Here is a 20,058-nt window from a genome sequence, read left to right as displayed (position 1 = left end):
AGATTTCACAATCCAAACAAATCTGGATAAAATCCAGTGTTATTTTAGCATAACTGATATACTAATATATTTTTTTCTTAATACTATGAATTACATTTTATTATGTATTTTTATTTATTTTTTTATTTTAGTTTTAGTTTAATTTAATTTTTATTTATTGCTTTAGTTTGAGTTATTTTAGTACAAATGAAATGATGCCTTGATAACTAGCTGAAATAAATATGTGTAAGTTCTTTATATTTAGTTATTATTTCAATTGACATATTTAGTTTCCGTTAACAATTTTCTTTCAGGTTTTAGTTTTAATTAACATTAATAACCCTGATCCAATCACGTTCCTCCCTTCATGATTTACCAACAAAGTATGCAAGTCAAATATTATTTTCTTCTAAAGGAGCAGCTCATTCAGTGAGAAGAGGAGGTCAGTACCTTGACGGAGAGCAGTCGGGTCAGATATATCTCTGTGATGGCTTTGGTCATGGATTTGTCCTTTATACTGCCTCTCTTGGACTTCATCTCGTCCAGCTCATCGGCCGGTCGCACCAGGTGAAAAACTTTATCATCCTCCAGCAGGGCGTTTCCTGTGAGTCGAGGTGAAGAGAGTGTATGAACCACGCATCTGTCAGAGCGGGAGTCACAGATCACACTTAGAGAGCAGACTTAAACACACTCTCCACATTTATAACAATATTTTTCTCATAACACCTCTGTGTGCTCAAAACTCTAAAAAACAACACCTGCATTACAACATAACTAAAATAAAAAAAAAAACACACACAAAAGTCACGTTTAAGAAGAGAAAATGACACTTGTGTTTTTAACACATCAGCATTTTAGGTTAAAGCATCCTGGATGCGCTCACGTTATAGTGAGCCAACGTATTGATACGTCTCCATCTGCCCTCCTTCTGCGACGTCACGTCTAGATCTGACAGGATCTGTCCCGTGGAACCGGGCCGCCATTCTGTGCAAGAGACCAGAACACGTGCGGATGAAGAAGCGCTGTGCTGGATGTGGAATCATGAGCGATTAAACGCGTGCGCTCACTCACCGAGGGTGACGCTGTCTACTTTGGGTCTCTGAGAGTGCGGCAGGTTTTTGTACACCTGCTCGATGATCTTCTCCTTCACCTGAGAGATGGTGTCACAGTTCAGCACCTTTACGGGGGTGATGTCAGGCCCCTCGCCCTGAACCAGCACCTGCAGCGTCTGGGGTCACACAGCAAACTCATACAAACGCTCTGAACATCCTAGAAAATACTGCTCATTCATGAAGGGACAAAATCAATTTCCCATCATCACCAGTTTTCTGATAAAATAATGTGAAAATAAAGTGGCTGTATATATTTTTTTTTACATCTGATTAGAGATGAAGAGATATAATAAACATTAATATTAAACATCTAGGAATGCATGGATAAAACTTTCTTTCCTGACAAGTGCAATAATGATACTTTCATTTTTGGTACGTCCCGATAACAATTTCTTAAGATTTTCATTGCATTGTCATTTTAAAAAAAATTGGGTAGAGAAACCAACACATATGAATCATATTAGTTGGCTTAAATTTGTTTAACGAATAGTTGTTCCTTTAGTCATTTTCACACTTATTATTTGTGGGATGAACGTGAAAATTTATGACAACATTTATTTGCTATTTATTTATATTAAATATATAAATAATAAAATGTATTTATTTATAGCTTATTTAAATACAAATATTTAAATTATATACACATAATATTTAACAAAATATAAATATTAATAATAAAAGTTAGAAATATAATTTAAATTATATAATACATTTATATATAAAAATTTATCTATAATTTAATAAAATAAAAAGTATATATTTCTAATTTTATAATTTTATAAAAGAAATTCTTGAAATAAAAATGAATAATTTTTTATTTTATTATATTATTAGATTACTATTATTTAGTTTTTACTTGTTTAAACTATTTAAAGTATATATATAAATAAACACTATAAATATTAAATTATATATTTTAATAAATTAAACATAGAATTTCAATTGATTTATTTATACAATATACATGTATATAATCATTTTATTTATATTATATTTGTAATGTATAAATGACAAATATCATACATGTTTACAATAAATTGAAAATACATCTATATAATTTGATATTAACATATTTTACAAATTATATAGATATGAATTAGTTTTATTACATTGTTATATTATTATTATTATTATTATTATTATTATTATATTGTTCTCGCTTATTTATTCAACCTGCTTCTTTATTAATTAAACTGTAGGAAATTATATGAATGTGTTATCTTAAATTTAATTGAATGTAGTTAAAATGCATAAAGAAGACATAAAATTAATTAAGCACTAAATTAATTTTTTTGTTTTTGTTTTTAATTAATCAAAAAATTGAAGTGAGGGAACTCCATGCCCATTTCTTTCTGACCAAATCACGTCAGGCTGTAGTTAGGACTTCTGAATGTGGGAATTTCCCAGAGGGTCTTATAGAAAACATCTAAACAAACACACACACCAGCAAAATGTACTCCACGTCATCTCCGAGGAGGCCAGTGTCATTCAGCGTGTATTTGGCTTTCTTGAGCTGTGCGTCCACCGGCCCCTTTTCAATCTGGTGCTTTATGGCTCTGAAGAGTTTGTAGAGCGGCTCTCCGGCGGTGTCCTGAACAAACAGCAGCACATTAACACGGCCTCGGACACAGACAACCATTCCTCCAGCTGAACTCTGAAGGCTCTGAAGAATCTACAGTTCAAGTGTGTGAGCGACTGAAGGGCTGATTCATGCAGATGAAGAACAGACGCCACTTCACCATTATCATCACAAAACCAAACCCTAAAAGACCTTAAAATACTACTAATAATCAATCTTATGTAATATGAAATTAAAGGTGTTGAAGTTGTGTAAAACTTCCTAAAAGATGAAGCTTCCAGGTCAAGATTTGACTTGATCGTTAAAATCCGATGCATTGAAATATGAGTGAATCTTTATGAATGTATTTCATGTTTATATTTTACCTTCAAGACACTGATAGAGACAGATGGACATCCAGTTAACTCAGCATCCTGTCCACCACCGTTTCAGACCTACACACACACACACACACACAATAATTAATATTCACTGTTTGCCAAACTGGAGCTCGTGAGATAATGAAAAGCTAATCATGAATTAAATCATAAAAATGTAAACATGAAAACATAATTTTAAATAAAATGTATATATTATTTTTATATATAAAAATAAAATTTTATATAAAAAATAATAAATTAATTAATAAAAAAAAATGAAAATGGAGTTCATGAATTGCTTAAAAAAAAGCTAATAATGCATTAAATCATAAAACTATAAAATTATAAAATTAATAACAAAATTTTATATAGAAATCATATTAAATACAGAATTTCACATAAAAATCATTAAACAGTTTAAAACAATAAAATAAAAAAGATTACCTTTATATAAAAACATTTGCACACACTTACTAATATTCACTTCATAGTTAATATTTAATTCAATTATAAAAAAGAAAAATTAATTATTATATCATAAAAAATGAACAATTTTATATAAAAATAAAAAAAATACATTTTAAAACAATTAATAAATAATAAACAACAATAAAATGAAAAACAACAAACAAACAAAATAATTCTGACAGAACAAGCTTGGGAATCCCTACTCTAAAACACTGATGCTTTTTCCTCTGCAAACCACCTAAAATTATTTTTTATTGTATTATAAAATCTCTGAAATATCCAATCTGATCTGTTAAACACTATATTAACACAACAAGTTGCTAGACAGCAAGCTGTCAGGCTAATGAACTAGATTACATGGCAGAATAATTGTTTATTATGATTATTATTAATAATAAACACAGTTATTTATTGAACACAGATGGATTTTATTGTGTTGCGGTTGCTGGCTGTTAATGAAAGCGACAAGTCACTTGAGGCCCGTACAATCACAGTGATTTGAAGTGGTTTCTGCTTTAAAAACCGGCCCTGAACTGTGCTAAGATCTGTGTAACGCACGGCCCCCAGCGGCCCTGCTGCTCTAATCAAGACTTCAACACTCATCTGAGTCAATAACAAACAACGATAATTAGCATCACACCCAGCTATGACAATCAAACAGCATGTGAACATGGTGCTGGAGAGTTCCTGTCCCTGCGGATGGGCTTTGGGGACAGTGAGCTTTGTGTTTTTCATGTCGAGAATTTGACTAACATGATATGCTTCATGTGACATTTAGAGGTCCATCCAAAATTAATAACCATCTATTTCAAAGTCACACTTGAGGATGTGTGCTTGTCTTTAACTGTCTCAAACTAAAACTTTTAATATTTTGAATATATATCATATTATATATGATTCAGTGCCACAAACCTCATAAACAAACTTCATATGAGAAATCTAGTGACTAGTTATGGCTTGGGAACACCCTGTCAAAACCTGCTCCAAAATCAAAACACCAGAAAATTAAATATATTTTTACACAAAGAAAAAACAGCATTTGTTAGGAGCTAAAAATTGGAGTTAAAATTAGTTTTCACTATAACATAATTTTATGACAATAAAGAAAAGAAAATTAATTTGACAATGAATGACAATACATTTTTTTCATTAATTTAAAAAGCAAAATCATATCCACTACAACACGCAATATGATAAATTATACATTTGCTATATATATATATATATATATACTATATCTCTATATATATATATATATCTATAATATATATAATATCGATTGAAGTATAATACGAGAATCATGGGTCGACGGTATTATAATATATAACAAAATATAATATATAAGGATGTCAATTATAAAAAAAAAATCACTGTACGGTATAAATAAAGAGAATCTATTCAAATGACCTTAAATGTAAGTAATAAATAATATATTATATTATAAAATTATTTAAAAAAGTGGGTTTCTAGGATCAAGATAAACATTATTGGAAATTTTTCATTTCATTATTTCATTACAGTTAAGGCAAAACCTTATTACTGCAAATCCATATAATACATGAATAAATTATGTATCACTGTATTATAATCATGGAGAGAAACTGAAATTAATAAAAAAGATTTAAACAATATGTAATTATAAAAAACTAATTCTGACTATTATAAATACTGCACAAGTATGTAAATACAACTAAAATAACACTATTCCTGACTAACTTATAAAGCATATATTCACCCCTGGCTTTCACAAAGTTGCGTAAAGGCCAGCCAATCCAGATTACAGAGTAACCAATTTTTGAAAAACGTTGCCATTGTTGTACAACATGCATCAGATCCTTAGCTTAGCGCCGAACGCATCAGACGGCATCTCACCTGCGGAGCAACAGTTTAGGGTTCTTGCTTGTGAACGTAATCCTCCATTAGGTCCCAGCAGAACGCGTCCTCATGATGTCTGTGTAATACTCCAGTTTTACCGTGAAGCGCTACAGTCAGCAGAGACGCGAAATACACTTTGGCCCTGGCGTTAAAATCCGGACGGCCCTCCAGCGTTCTGATAAACTGCACACAGAGAGATCACTGTTTACTAATTGTGATAAAAAGTGTGCAGCATTCAGATTTACATTCTTAAACAAGCATCTTGTTATACTCTAATGATATTTTGTTTGTTACTGTCCCTGTAATGATTCACTTTTGTGTGTGGAGGGGTAACGATTTAAACACTGGGGAGATAATTACCAGGCCAGTCCTTAAAACACTGATGGTGCTTGTTTATGACGTGCACGTGTGGTCATTAGATTTAAATGTTTACTTGTGTTTTGTGCCATGAATATAAAGACTTTAATGAGAGCGCAGGAGTCTGCATTGGAGTCCCTCTGGGGCCGTTTTAGAGCCATTCGGTTATAATGGAGGCAATGTCTAAAGGCTTCATCACTGATGTGTGTTGTTTCTGATGAGAACCCTTCGACAATTATCCTCAAATATGAATTTGCTGCTGACCTTTCCTGCTATTATTAAATTATTACTGCACAGATGGGTTTAAGTTGAGTATGTTGAAGATTCTTTAAATCTGGATCAATAATTACAGTTTGTGTGTGGTGTTTTCATACATTGATAGAGAAAGTTTTGCTGTTGAGGAGGTTGGAGAACTGGTTCAGGCGCCTGGGTGACCGTAGCCCCTGCGGGATCTTCTGGGATATCCAAGTTTTGCCGGTGATCATGACGTCGTTGGCGCCATCCTTCGAGGGCAGGAAGAAGACGCGGCACCTCTGTGTATGTCTTGTAGTCCAGGAACGGGATCCGGCCCTCGCTGATGTCGTTACTGTGGTCCTCCATTTCGATCATCAGATCTGCACAGGAAATGGACAACGCCCAACGTTTAATGACGTGTTGGCTTCAAACTCGGACACTTCAACTTATCAGACAGTTCTGCGAGATTGAGTTTTAAAAACCAGATTTAGAATTAAAGACCAGCTCAAAGATCCTAGATGTGAAAGATTGTTTTTCATTAGTACACATATCAAAACACACTTTTTTGGGGTTGAGGGAGGGAGCGAGGTTGAACTGATACTTGTTTTTATTTTCTCATTCCTGTTTTGTATATCTTAGCAACCAAAATAAATAAATCAATAAATATAATTTATATATATATAATATAAAAAATTATATTATTTATTTATTTATTTTGTTGCTAAGAATAGACAAACACGAATGAGAAAGATCAAAACTGATGGATAAAAAATAATAAAAAAGTACAACAATAGATAAATAATGGATTAATTGAAAAATAAAAAGTAATAAATAAATAATAAAAAATGTGAATGGACCAGATAAGCAACTGTAAATTACATTTTTTGTTTGTTAAGATAGGAAACTAATAGATTTATTGATAATATATTAAAGTGGATGGATAGATAGACAAATAAATAAATAAATATCATGGTCTGCTAGATAATAGATAAATGAAATAATAGTGGAAAGACAAATAAACAGCCATATAACGTGATAAAAAAATCATAACATAAATAAATAAAATCATAGGTTGATGAATGAGGGAATAATAAACAAATAATAGATAAACAACTGATTAATTCATAAATTAATATAAATTAATTAATAATTATGATATAGTATTGATTACTTAATATTAATAAATAATTGTATAATTAAGTAATAAATACAGAAATAATATGTTAAGAACAGATAAATTACTGATAAAATAAAAAAAAGTAGAAAAGATAGATAATAGATACTAGGAATGAGTGATGGCAGTCATCTAACAACCAACTAGTCAATTATTGAGGTCATACTAGTTTTTAGAGTAGGGTCTTAAATCAATCTGTTGCCATGGTTTACGGGATTTATGTGTGCCACGTGTGACCTGTGAACTCTTTTTTTGCAGCGGTCACGACCACTCTCCTAGAATTCCAGATTCTCCCAGCTGAATGCTTTTCACTTCTCGTACTCCCTCGCTCTGCCTGCTGGTCTCTTTCCTCCTACACACAGATGAAATCAGATGAACGTCACAAATTCATTACATGACACGTTCTCTCAGGACGAACAGATCAAGGGCACTGTGGGAAGTGCAGTTCTTCTTTTTAACCTGTAGCAGACGACGGAGATGGCGATAATCAGCAGCATGGGAACGACCACCGCGGGATGATGATGGGCAGCGGGGGAGACTGTACTTCCTCTCGTACCAGAACTGAGCCGACCAACCACTGCCCATTACCAAACTTAATCTGAGATGAGAGAGAGAAAGAGAGTGAGAGAGTGTGTTGGGTGGATAGATAAACGAATGGAATAGATAAAAGTGGATGACAGAAAAACACCATTGATGTATAAACTGATGGGTGGATGGATGAGATACATACAGTATCTATGAATATGTGGATGATGGAAGCAACCTAATAATGATCTAAAAAGTGTGAACAGATGATTAGATAAATTAAATAAATAAACAGGCGGATGGATAAATAAAAGATAATGATTCCTTGAATGGATACATACATAAAATTATTAATGAATGCATGATTGAATGAATGAATGAAAAAATATGTGTTGGAGGATATATACATTTATATATATACAAACAAATAAAAAATTGAGGATAATAAAGAAATAACACGAAAAACCGTGTGGATATCAATATCATGATATCCAACATTGATCAATAAATAAATGTAAAAATAAATATTCAGCAAACAGATGAATAAGTGGATAAACAGACAAAATGGACAGATGGATATATGATTATATAAATAAACAAATAAATATAAATAGGTGGATGAATGATGGATGGATAGAGATAAAAACATAAAAAAAAGTATAAAAACACAAAAGATGGATCGGTGACTATATGAATAAAAAAATCAGATATTTTCTGAAATATAAAAATGTATATCTAATAAATTAATTAAGTGAAATGGAAAGATAAATGGATTAATGGATATATATATATATAATATATATAATATATATATAAAAATAATGTATAATGTATATTTTTTACACTTTTATTTTAGTTTACAATACTCTTTTAGAAAAAAAACAGAATGTAAAGAAACAAATGTGTGGATAGATGCACCATAAATAGGTGCAAATACTATTTTTTGTCATAAATAACATGATCAAATATAAATACACTGATGGATGGACTAATAGATACATAATTGGACAGACCAGATAAGTGATAGATGGACTTATAGATATATAAATTATATATATATATACACACACACATTTATTTCTCTGGAAGTAAAAAAGTATATTAAATAACTATTTATAAAAAAATAAATAGAAACCAATAAATATGTGAATGGATGAATAAATATGAGGCTTGAAGGAAGGTAGAAATAATGGAAGGATGTTGTTGTCTCACCACCAGGTCCAGCGGGTCGGAGCCGGTGTCTCTCCTCTGTCTCTTGGATCGAGCGCTGGGTGCGGTTGAGGGCGGGTCCAGGAATAATTTCTCATCCTGTAATGTGTTTACGTTACACGGGGCGTCTCCCACAAACGCCTGCGCCTCCTTCGCCGTCATCGCTTTAGAAAAACCACGACCCTGAGACACACCAAAAAAGCGTTGACGAGCATGAAAACCCCCGGCCTGAATGAGATTTCATGCAGATACTCACAGTGACGATGATCATGCTGTTCTCGGTGATAACCGTCTTGTTGAGACGATCGAATGTAGGGTCGGGGTGATACTCGAACGGCGTCAGCTCCGTCTGGAGGTCATCGAGCTGCACGTAAGTCCTGAAGAACTGAGACTCGTTGACCGCAGGTGACAGGAACATGATCACGGTGTCGTTTTTGTGCTTGGATCCCTCTACAAACTGAGGAAGAGAGAGACTTCTGTAAATGAAGACGGCACGTCATATTCTGGCTACACAGACAAACTTAGTCTAGTTCTAGTTAGAATCTATTCATATCTGCAAATAAAACTGTTATAATCACCGAAGCTTCGAAATGAATCTATTCATATCTGCATTTTGTTGTTTATGACAAATGCACAGAATTCACAAGGTTGCCAGGTTTTTTTACAATAAAACCCTCCCAACTGCTTCTCAAAACTAGCCCAAGGGGGTCCACCGGTACAAATCACGTTCCAGGGGGTAAAATACACATTTTTGCGGGGTCACCGAAGCTGCGAAATGAATGTATTCATATCTGCACTTCATTGTTTATGATGAGAGAATTCACAGGGTTGCCAGGTTTTTTGCATTTGCATTCCAGGGGCTAAATATCATGTTATTGGGGTCGCTTCAACTCGCAGACATGAAAAACAACCCACGGCAACAGCGTTAAAGTAGAGAATTCAGTCAGTGAGGGTATGCGCTCAACAAAACAACATGCTGCGTCCGAAATAGCATACTTCCCTACTATATAGTATGTGAAAAACAGTATGTGAGGAAAGTAGTATGTCCAAATTCACAAATTTGAAACACAGTAGGTGAAAGTACCCGGATGAACTACTTCTTCTGCCCGGATTCTGAAGTGCACAAACAATGGACACTTTACTTTCCCATGAGGCCACGGGAGAGGATTTATGAACGGAAGTGAAGCGACGCAACATGGTGAATCTAGTACCTCTGAATTTCCTTCCTACTACCCATTATCATACTGTATAGAACATACTTTTTTTAACTGATGTGAAATAAATTCTAATTAAATGTAGTACCTGCTCAGAAAGTTTGTGATTTTGGATGCACAACCAGATATAATATAATATAAATATAAACACCACTGATTGGCCATTGCATTCATAAACTCAACAGAAACGTGTGTGATTGGTTGTAAGGCTCAACAATGCCAAAACAACATGCAATCTGATTCACATACAAAAATTAAATACAATAACTCTAACTTTCCACTTCACATTCACATCCACACAGCAACAACAAATAATAGATTAATTGTAAATGTGCAATATCAATAACTTGAATTTCATTTTTCATTCCCACACCCACAAGCCCCTGTTAATGTCCAACCCTGAGATGGACCGAACATTCTCAGACAGCAAAACAGAAGAACAGATTTCACTGCGGCTGGGAAATCTATTGATATTCTGAGGGGGAGCAGCAAAAGTCCCTAAAAGTGGGGGCGGAAAATCTGATAGATAGACAGATGGAGCAAAGAGTGATGGAAGCAGTGAGAACGCTGAAGAAAGGGCTGGAGTACAAAGGCTTCTCCTCAGATAAGGGAGATGAAATGAAGCGTTCATCAAGTTTTTCATGCGATAAACGCTCGTTTAATCTCCGTCTCGTTGAGCGCTTCGGACCGGAGCAGCTCTCGTTGTTTCAATCAGGAGCCGAGCGACTCATGCACGATGGAAACCTAACAGCGAGAGGAACAGATGAAACAAAAAACAAACAGCAAGTAATGTTTCCCTCGAGAGCTGCAGGAGATCAGGGTTGGTGTTTCTCTCACCTCCTCTAGGACGGCCTGACCGGACCACTCTCCAGCTGACGCCACCACCTTGATGGTAGCCTTCTGGACCAGGTCAAATCCAGAGCCCACCACCATGATTTGTCTGCCACCACTGAAACATACACACAGTCATAACACAATGATATATATATATATATTTAATTTAGATTGATGTAACATTGCGCTGAAGGGCAGTGTATAATAAATAATACATATATAAAATAAAATAATATGTTTTACATAATGTTGAGGTTTGTCCCTATATATTATTTTCTATAATATAAATAAATAAATATAAAATTATAAAATTAAATATACAAAATTATTTGAAAACTACACTATGTATATGAACCTTATAAGGTGTTATACAAGTTGATACACACACACACACACACACACACACACACACACACACACACACACACACAATATCAAATATAGTCAATATACAATACATTTATAAAACATTTTATCATATATACATACACACAAGTTCATAATACGATATTTAAAAAATATTGTTTAAATTTTCAAATACATACATATATAATAATAATATATATATCATATATAGAATAATACATAAATATACATTTAAAACACATATATATTATACATATACATAATATATGTTAATATATAGTTTAAATATATATTTAAAAATAGAAAAATTGTAACATTAACATACAAATAATAATAAACTAAAATATTGCATCATATATACAATTTAATTATTCATATAAATCTATATATATAAAATATTTATAAAAATTAATAAATTTTATAAAAGTTATACAGGTTAATAAAATATACAGTATGATGCAATATAATGAAATATGCAAAATATACATAAAATATATAAAAAATAAAAAAAAATAATAAAAATATATATATAAAAATATAACACATGCTTATTTTATAACACATTTTTATAAATATACATACAACACTAGATGCATTTTTATATTAATAATCTAAAATAAATGATCTTGTACGTATGTACAAAATAATACATGTACTAATAATAATATATGTAATAGTATTTCAATAATGTCTTGCAAAAAAGCAGTATTCATCAGTGTATAAATCAGTAAAGATGTAACGGCTGTGTGGGCAAGGACATTATTGCATGGATTGGATGGCATCTTTTCTGGCAAACAGAACTGACCAGATGAAGCTGCTCCTGGGGTTGATGGTCTGGACACCGAGGGGTTGGCTGGAGAACTGAAAGGCCACGTCTTGATGGTGGTTGTGGTGATGTTGACCCGATGCCGTCTCGCCCCTATATTTGAATTGTGGCGAACTGAAAGGCTCACAGGGGAGGTGAGCCGATGAATTGTGAAGGGAGGTGAGCCCGATGAACCCGTCTCGCCCCGATACTCAGGACAGTTTACAGGTGATCTGCTCTCCAAAGCTCTCACTAACACAGAGGAAGAGCACAAAAATCAACCAAAAGGGGGCAAATCTAATCAAAATGACAGAAAACGACATTTCCCATGATGCACTCACACTCCTGCAGGGTACATTGTCCACCATGACCTGAAGGTCTTCTTTTGAAGCGGGTGTTCAGGTATATGCCACTGTGATAGTGAGGACAGTTCCTCCTGCTTTAGGACCTTGATTAGGAGACACGCTTTGTGCGACGGGGTCCTACACAAACAAAGATCACATTTATTTTTAGTTCACTAACTGTATAATGTAGTTCTAGGTTTCTTACTCTTCTTTTTTTGTGCAAACTTAATAATTTTCCTTATGGAATATGCATATAAAGTATTATTGTATATTTTGCCTTTTTTAAAGTTGAATTACACCTGTATGTTTTTTGTACAATATTATTTATTAATTCATGAATTTAATTTGTATTTTTCTCAGTAATAATATAAATAAAAAAAAAAGTAAATTACATTTTTTTTTAAATATAAAATATTGTATCTTGTTTAGATAAATGTTGAGGTGTGTATCTAACTCACTCTTATTTAAACTTTAAAAGTTATACAAAATTATATATATAGATATATATATATATATATATATATATAATATATACTGTATTTTGTATAATCAATGTAATTAAATTAATGTAATTATTAAAGTAATAAAAATATAATAAAATATAATAAAAATATGTAATATATACATATAAAAAACATCATTTTATATTTTTATTAATTTAATAATTACATTAATTTAATTACATTGATTATACAAAATACAGCATACAGTACATATAACTAATATTTTTACATAAACAGCATAAGTAAATATTAAACTGAATACGGAACACTATTTATAATATTTATAACTCATGTTATAAGTTAATATTACAAAACGATATATTACAACAATATATATATATTTTTATTAATTTAATAATTACATTAATTAAATTACATACAATTATACTGTATGTACTAGATAAATAATATAAGTAATAATAAGTAATATAATTAATATAAATTGTAATATTACAGTAGTAATGTGCACAAGAACAGCAAGTACCCAGCAATGACAAAGACGCTGTATGCATTACTATTTTATTGTAATGATTACATAATCCCAGGAAATGCATCTGCGCGCTGTCCGAGAGCCGTCAGTCTGCCAAACAAACACATCCCCTTAGAGTTTCCCCGTGGGAGCGACTGTGACAGCCTTTCTCCCTGAAAATCTGATGCAATAAAGTCTGCTAAAGCCGTCAGCAGCTGATAATCATTAGGCCTGCAGGAGCGTGTGACCAGTGGCCACACACAAAACAGCCCAGCAATACATAACACACACACAGAGAAGGTCCTGTGGACTCACACAAACCTTCAGAGTTTCACTGAATTACTGTGTGTGTGTGTGCAGTGCATGCTGGGTAATGCAGATCTGTGACTTACCCTGTAGGTGAAGCGGACCGTTTTTGTGGATATGCCTTTCTTTCCTCTGCCCACCTCGATTTCCACCTCTCCGGTTTTGTACAGTTTGGCCGAGCCGATTTCACACACCACATCCAAACAAACACACGAAAACGGCTTTCATTAAAAGATCCAGACACTGAAGTTCTACCAACATCTGTGACATGCTTCTGAGTATCACTAAAATACTATTTATATTGTTTACGAAGTTCATAAGAAAATCACTTTTTACAAACTGAAATTACACTTGCCTTTTGTAAAACCAGCAAACTTTTTTTTTGTTTTAATTCATTTTTTATGTAAATAATATAAATAAAAAACACATTTTAGACTGAATGAATGACTTTTTATTTAAAAATCTAAATAAATACATATAAACACACACACACACACACACACACACACACACACACACACACACACACACACGCACACACACACACACACACACACACACTTCATATTATTTATTGACATCTACTGAATCTATATAAAATTCCAAATCTTAATATATATATATATATATATATATATTGTATTTATATTATTTACATATAAATACATATACAAAGATAATTCAATGTTTTTACATAAATAAAATACATTTATTCATAAATTATAAATTAAAACATTTAGACATTCAATAAACTAATTATTAATTTACTTGCATTATATTATTTATATTATTTACATATGTGTGTGTGTGAATAATATTAATAAAATCTTAAAACTAAATGTTTTAACAAACAATATAAATAAAGAAGTAAATACATAAAAAATATTATATATTATTTTAATATTATTTACATATAAATAAATGCATATACACATATAGAACTGTTATTGTGTTTATATATATATATATGTGTGTGTGTGTGTGTGTGTGTGTGTGTGTGTGTAAATAATATACATAAAATAGTAAGTTAATACTTTTAAAAATATATTAAAAAATTCTATATTCTATGCATGCATATAAATGATCATCTTATACAGTAGTTTATGCAAACTGAAGCACAAGGTGGAATAATTTTCCGCACACAGCGTGCCACATATGCTGTCCATAAAGCTTACACTATATTCAACCCAGAATGTTCTTTTAACACTAATGGATTCTAGACCAGGTCAAAATGTGCAGAAGACAGATTCATAAGTGCTGGACCAACATTTCCCGCCCAGACACCCAAAACATCAGTGCTGAACAGATGCTATTAATTAACCCCGAGCCCACAGATTCCAGATTCATTACAGCCGAAATGTAGCAACTCAGAAAACCAATCCTCTGTTACTCCGAAACCTGGACTTCAGCCTCCCCAGACAGACTCTTCTGACAGCGATCTCTCCATGAGCTTATTTACCATTCGGAAGCCAAACTCTCCCGTGAAAGATCCTTTTCAAACTTGTTAGCAGCCAGACAAACACTCAGTCAGGCTGAACGCTCACAACAGAGCTGATAAAGCCTGATGTAGAATCACTGACTCAGCCAAGCCTGACATTGCCTGTGAGAAAAGCTCATTGTCAACTCCGAATCCACACAACATGCTCCATATTTCAAACGTGTACAAATCTAACATTGTTCTACAAGAGGAAACGCAAAGACAAACTCGTGCATGCTTAATATTTCAAGTATAATCGCACGCCTTGAGCAGATTCTAAAAGGCATTATTTGGATCATTCTTGGGGGCATTTTACATGTTTGAATTCTGGGTAATTATTTTTTAATTAAGCTTTGAATGAACCAGATTTCTCAAACAGGACGTTTGCTGATAACCAGGCCATTTGGTACCACAGAGATCCGCACGCGCAGGTCCAGCAGGGATTTAATTTTACAAGAGCTCTCGCTCAGCACCAAACACACTTTATGAGAGACTTTATGAAAAATGTTGTGATGTATTGACGTAACCAAACTTGTTTAGTTATTCCTGTATCTGAGCCACCAAACACACAAATACAGTGACCAAGAAGACTCACAGGAGTAAAGTTATGATCAGCATTTTAAAAGCATTACAGGCACAAATCCCCATTTTTTTGTAATTTTATTAGACATGACAGATAAATTATTATATAACATAAAACTAGTTTTAAACACATCAAATGTCCATATCCCTCAGTAAAATAGTGATTTATTTTATATTATATTATTTTATTGTATTTTTATTTTTAGGGTAAGTTTATCTATAAGTACTGTATAAATCAATATATGGTCCCAAATAAGCTAGTCTGTATATATATATATATAGAGAGAGAGAGAGAGAGAGAGAGAGAGAAAGAGATAAATAGGTATAAATTTAATATTAATTAATTAATATAATAACATATATTAATTTACAGTTTTATTTATATTTATGCAAAACACTTCATTAATTGTATTATATAATATTATGTATTTTAATATTCTAAATTTGAATAAACAATCCTTTTAATTTTGAGGTTTGTTATATATATATATATATATAATGTATTATTGTTTTTATTGCAATAACATGACAAATCAGAGTTTTAAACTGTATTTTCTGTAACATGAAATGACTGGTAATTTCATATTTGCTATTTATTTGTCTCGTGAGACTAGCAAACAGTATCTGAAGTTTAAGCACCTCAATTTACTGAGCGCTTGTTGAAAAAAACAATGCACATATATATTTAGTCACAGACCTTTTCATGTGAAGCGGCTCAGTTTTGTGTGTGTTGTTACCTGGTTGAGACGGAGTATCGTTCCCGCAGGTGTTTGCACGGCACTCCAGCCACTGTGATGTTTTTAATGTCGTCCTTCTGAATGCCTAGGTTCGAGCCCTTAATCGTGACAGCTATTCCTCCTTCCAGCGGCCCGAATCTCGGCGTGATCTGAAATACATTATAAAACACCCGAATTATGAGCCGCTCGGAGAAAACCACACAGATGACCAATCCCCCTAAAACAACAGAAAAAGATGAATATTTCTAAACAAGCTAATGTATTCCCAGCAGTAATTCAGTCATGTGAACAGAACATGATCTGAGGTTTCTACTGATTTTTACTCAATTATGACCATGGACCACAAAACCAGTCTTAAGTGTCAATTTTTCGAAATTGAGATTTATACATCACCTGAAAGCTGAATAAATAAGCTTTCCATTGATGTATGGTTTATTACAATATTCAATATTGTAGGCTGAGATACAACTATTTGAAAATCTGGAATCTGAGGGTGCAAAAAAATCTAAATACTGAGAAAATTGCCTTTAAAGTTGTCCAAATTAATTCTTAGCAATGCATATTACTAATCAAAAATTAAGTTTTGATATATTTACAGCAGGAAATTTACTAAATATCTTCATGGAACATGATCTTTACTTAATATCCTAATGATTTTTGGCATAAAAGAAAAATCTATAATTTTGATCCGCACAATGTATTTTTGACTATTGCTACAAATATACCCCAGAGACTTAACACTGCTTTTGTGCTCCAGGGTCACAAATTGTGAAAGCTGGAAAGGAGAACAAGAAGAGTTATAAATTATTGCTTGAACTTTCTTGGGCTGTGTTTTGACTACTGAGGATTGTGAAAATCATAACATTAATTTAGAAAATGTTTCATAAAACCCAGAGCTTTCGGGTTATTGGCTTGTTTCGGCTCATCAGCGGAGACTCACGTCAGTGATCTGGGGGTCGGGACACTCCTTCGGCTCTTTCGAGGCACAGAGCTGGTCGTACACACACGAGCTGGACTGCGTGCACCACACACACTGATATTTGGGGTCGGCGTTCTTACACAGGCTGCAGTCTTCACGTCCCAGAGAGCAGTTATACAGAGTGACTGAAACACAAACCCAGAGTAAAACCACCAGAGGGACTTGCTTAGGTTTATTTTCATTTTAAAGGCTTTTTTTGCATAAATAATGCAATAAGTAAATAATATAATTAAATAAATAATATAAATAAATAAGTAAATAATATAAATAAATAAACGTGTGCACTACAGTCAGGTCTTCTAATGTCATTCAGTGGCTTTGGGTGAGAAACAACTGAATTTAAGTTGTTATATGAGAACTTTTTAAGCTCAGTTTGTGAATGAATCATTCTTTTGAGTCAAATCTTTTCAATTAATCTGATATACAAACCAGTTTAAATTTTTGTCATTGTTTACTCATGTCGGTCCAAACCTGTAGATTTTATTCATTTATTTTTTTGCATAAGTAAATAATATCTATTAAAAAAAAACATAATATAAGTAAATATTTATTTAAATAAATGATTAACCTTGTGTGCTAAATTTAAAGTCTTCTAAAGTCATTCAATGGCTTTGCCTAAGAAATAACTGAATTTAAGTTGTTTAATTAATACGAGACGTAGTGAAGCCCAAAATGTGAATGAATCGTTGTTTTGAGTCAAATCTTTTCAATGAATCAATATATGTGATTTACCAAATCAGTCTAAACCTGCCTAAATTTTATGTTCTTGTTTACTCATTTCGGACCAAACCTGTAGGAATTTATTTTAATTTGAAATACTTTTTTGCATAATATAATATTTATATGAAAATAAATTATGAAAAAAATAAAAATGTTTTTCAGAAATAATATAAATTATAACAGACCTATATACATATTATTTTTTTATGTAAAAAACAATTAAAATAACTTGTTCATGTAATAACAATGAATAATGATTGTTGCTTACAAGCTTAAAAAAAATGCAAAAGCACCATATTTCATATGACTTGTGTGCTATATTCAAGACTTCTAAACTCATTCAATGGCTTTGAGTGAGAAACAGCTAAATTTACATTGTGAATGAATCATTCTTTTGAGTCAAATCTTTTCAGTAAATCAGTTGATCTGATTCACAAAACCAGTCCAAATGATCAATCACAAACTGAATTGATTGGATTCTCAAGTTCAACTCATTGACTCAATCCAAGACAATCGAGTCGCTGAGTTAAACATGAAAATCAGATCCCTTCATTTTTGCCCATTTTTGAAGCTTAAAAACTTCTATCCCCATTCATTGTAAGTCCACTGCAAGAGCAACCAGTACATTCTTCAAAATATCGTCTTTTATGTTCCACAGAAGAAAGAGTAATATGGGTTTGGAATGGCATGAGGGTGAGCAAATGATCGAGCGATTACCGCTAAGACTGCTGTCGATCTTCTTTCCAGTGTGCTTGTCTCTTACGTGGAACAGAACGTTGGTCTCATGAGCTTTATCAAAGGAAAACTGGAAGAGACAGATCAGAGGGAGAGTCAGAGCAGCTTTCAGGAGAGTCTCATTTGGACAAGAGCTCATCTTAGGTAAAAATATTCCTCTCCGTATCCACGGGCAGTTTGGCAGGAAGTCAAAAAGCAGCCGAACAGTATATGCTGCTCTCGCCGCTCAACACCTACGGTTCTCTCCTCCACATTAAACACTAGAGACGAATTACAGACTGGAGGCTTTCCAACAGGGGGAGCTATAATCTCAAACTCCCAGAAGAGCCACTGAGGTGTAGGTAGGTGTCCCTTACAATGGCAATTGGTTGCGTATCATTTAGCAAGAGCTTTTTATATAAAAAGATTTACAGTAGAGGAACAACAGTCTGCCTTGGGCAACATGCAGAGAGAGAGAGACCTGGAGTGTGTGTGTTTTTTTTTTTTTTTTTTTTTTTTTTTTTTGTGTCTAAACTAACCACATATCCGCTGAAAGAGTAGAAGGGTCCCGGCTCTGTCTTGACATCTTCCTCAAACTTCATCAGCTCTGTTCCGATGGTGAAATCACGACCCTGAAGTGTCGCAATTCATAAAACATCAACAAAAAGCATTTTGAGACATTTATTCACAGGAAGGAGGACAGGAAATGATGGAGGAAGATAAGGGAACAAATTTGGAAAGAAACACAAGACACATTTGGACAGATCTGTTTAGAGGAAAGTGAATTATGATTTATAATGGATTATGAATGCATTGTAAGTGCACTGAAAAAAAAAAAAATTTGATTAGTATTTTTCTCTTGCTGTCCAGAAAACATTTAACATTTAAACATCCTTTAATCCAAGACTGACTATGAAATTAGTTACAAAATTGACTTCAAATAATAACAACAACAACAACAAAATTTGCCAATGATATAATATCTGAAAACAATCTTAATATTAGGTATGCCAATATTACATTTTTCAAGGTCTGGGTATACTTCATTTTCCGAGTTCCGCTCCGTCTCGTGCAGCTTTTAAAGTATACTAACTTTAAAGTAAACTCAACCGTGGGACCGTGGACCATTGCAGAACA

The 20,058-nt window shown here is 32.8% G+C and overlaps 1 pseudogene; it reads right to left on the bottom strand.

The window, feature by feature from the left end:
* LOC109075542 overlaps positions 1-20,058 on the bottom strand; it is an 80,524-nt pseudogene that overhangs the window by 5,734 nt on the left and 54,732 nt on the right.

This window comes from Cyprinus carpio, chromosome A25 (assembly GCF_018340385.1).
Source record: "Cyprinus carpio isolate SPL01 chromosome A25, ASM1834038v1, whole genome shotgun sequence".
Classification (NCBI taxonomy): domain Eukaryota; kingdom Metazoa; phylum Chordata; class Actinopteri; order Cypriniformes; family Cyprinidae; genus Cyprinus; species Cyprinus carpio.
The sequence above is the reverse complement of the archived record's forward strand: the minus strand, read 5'-3'. Positions and strand labels throughout refer to the sequence as shown.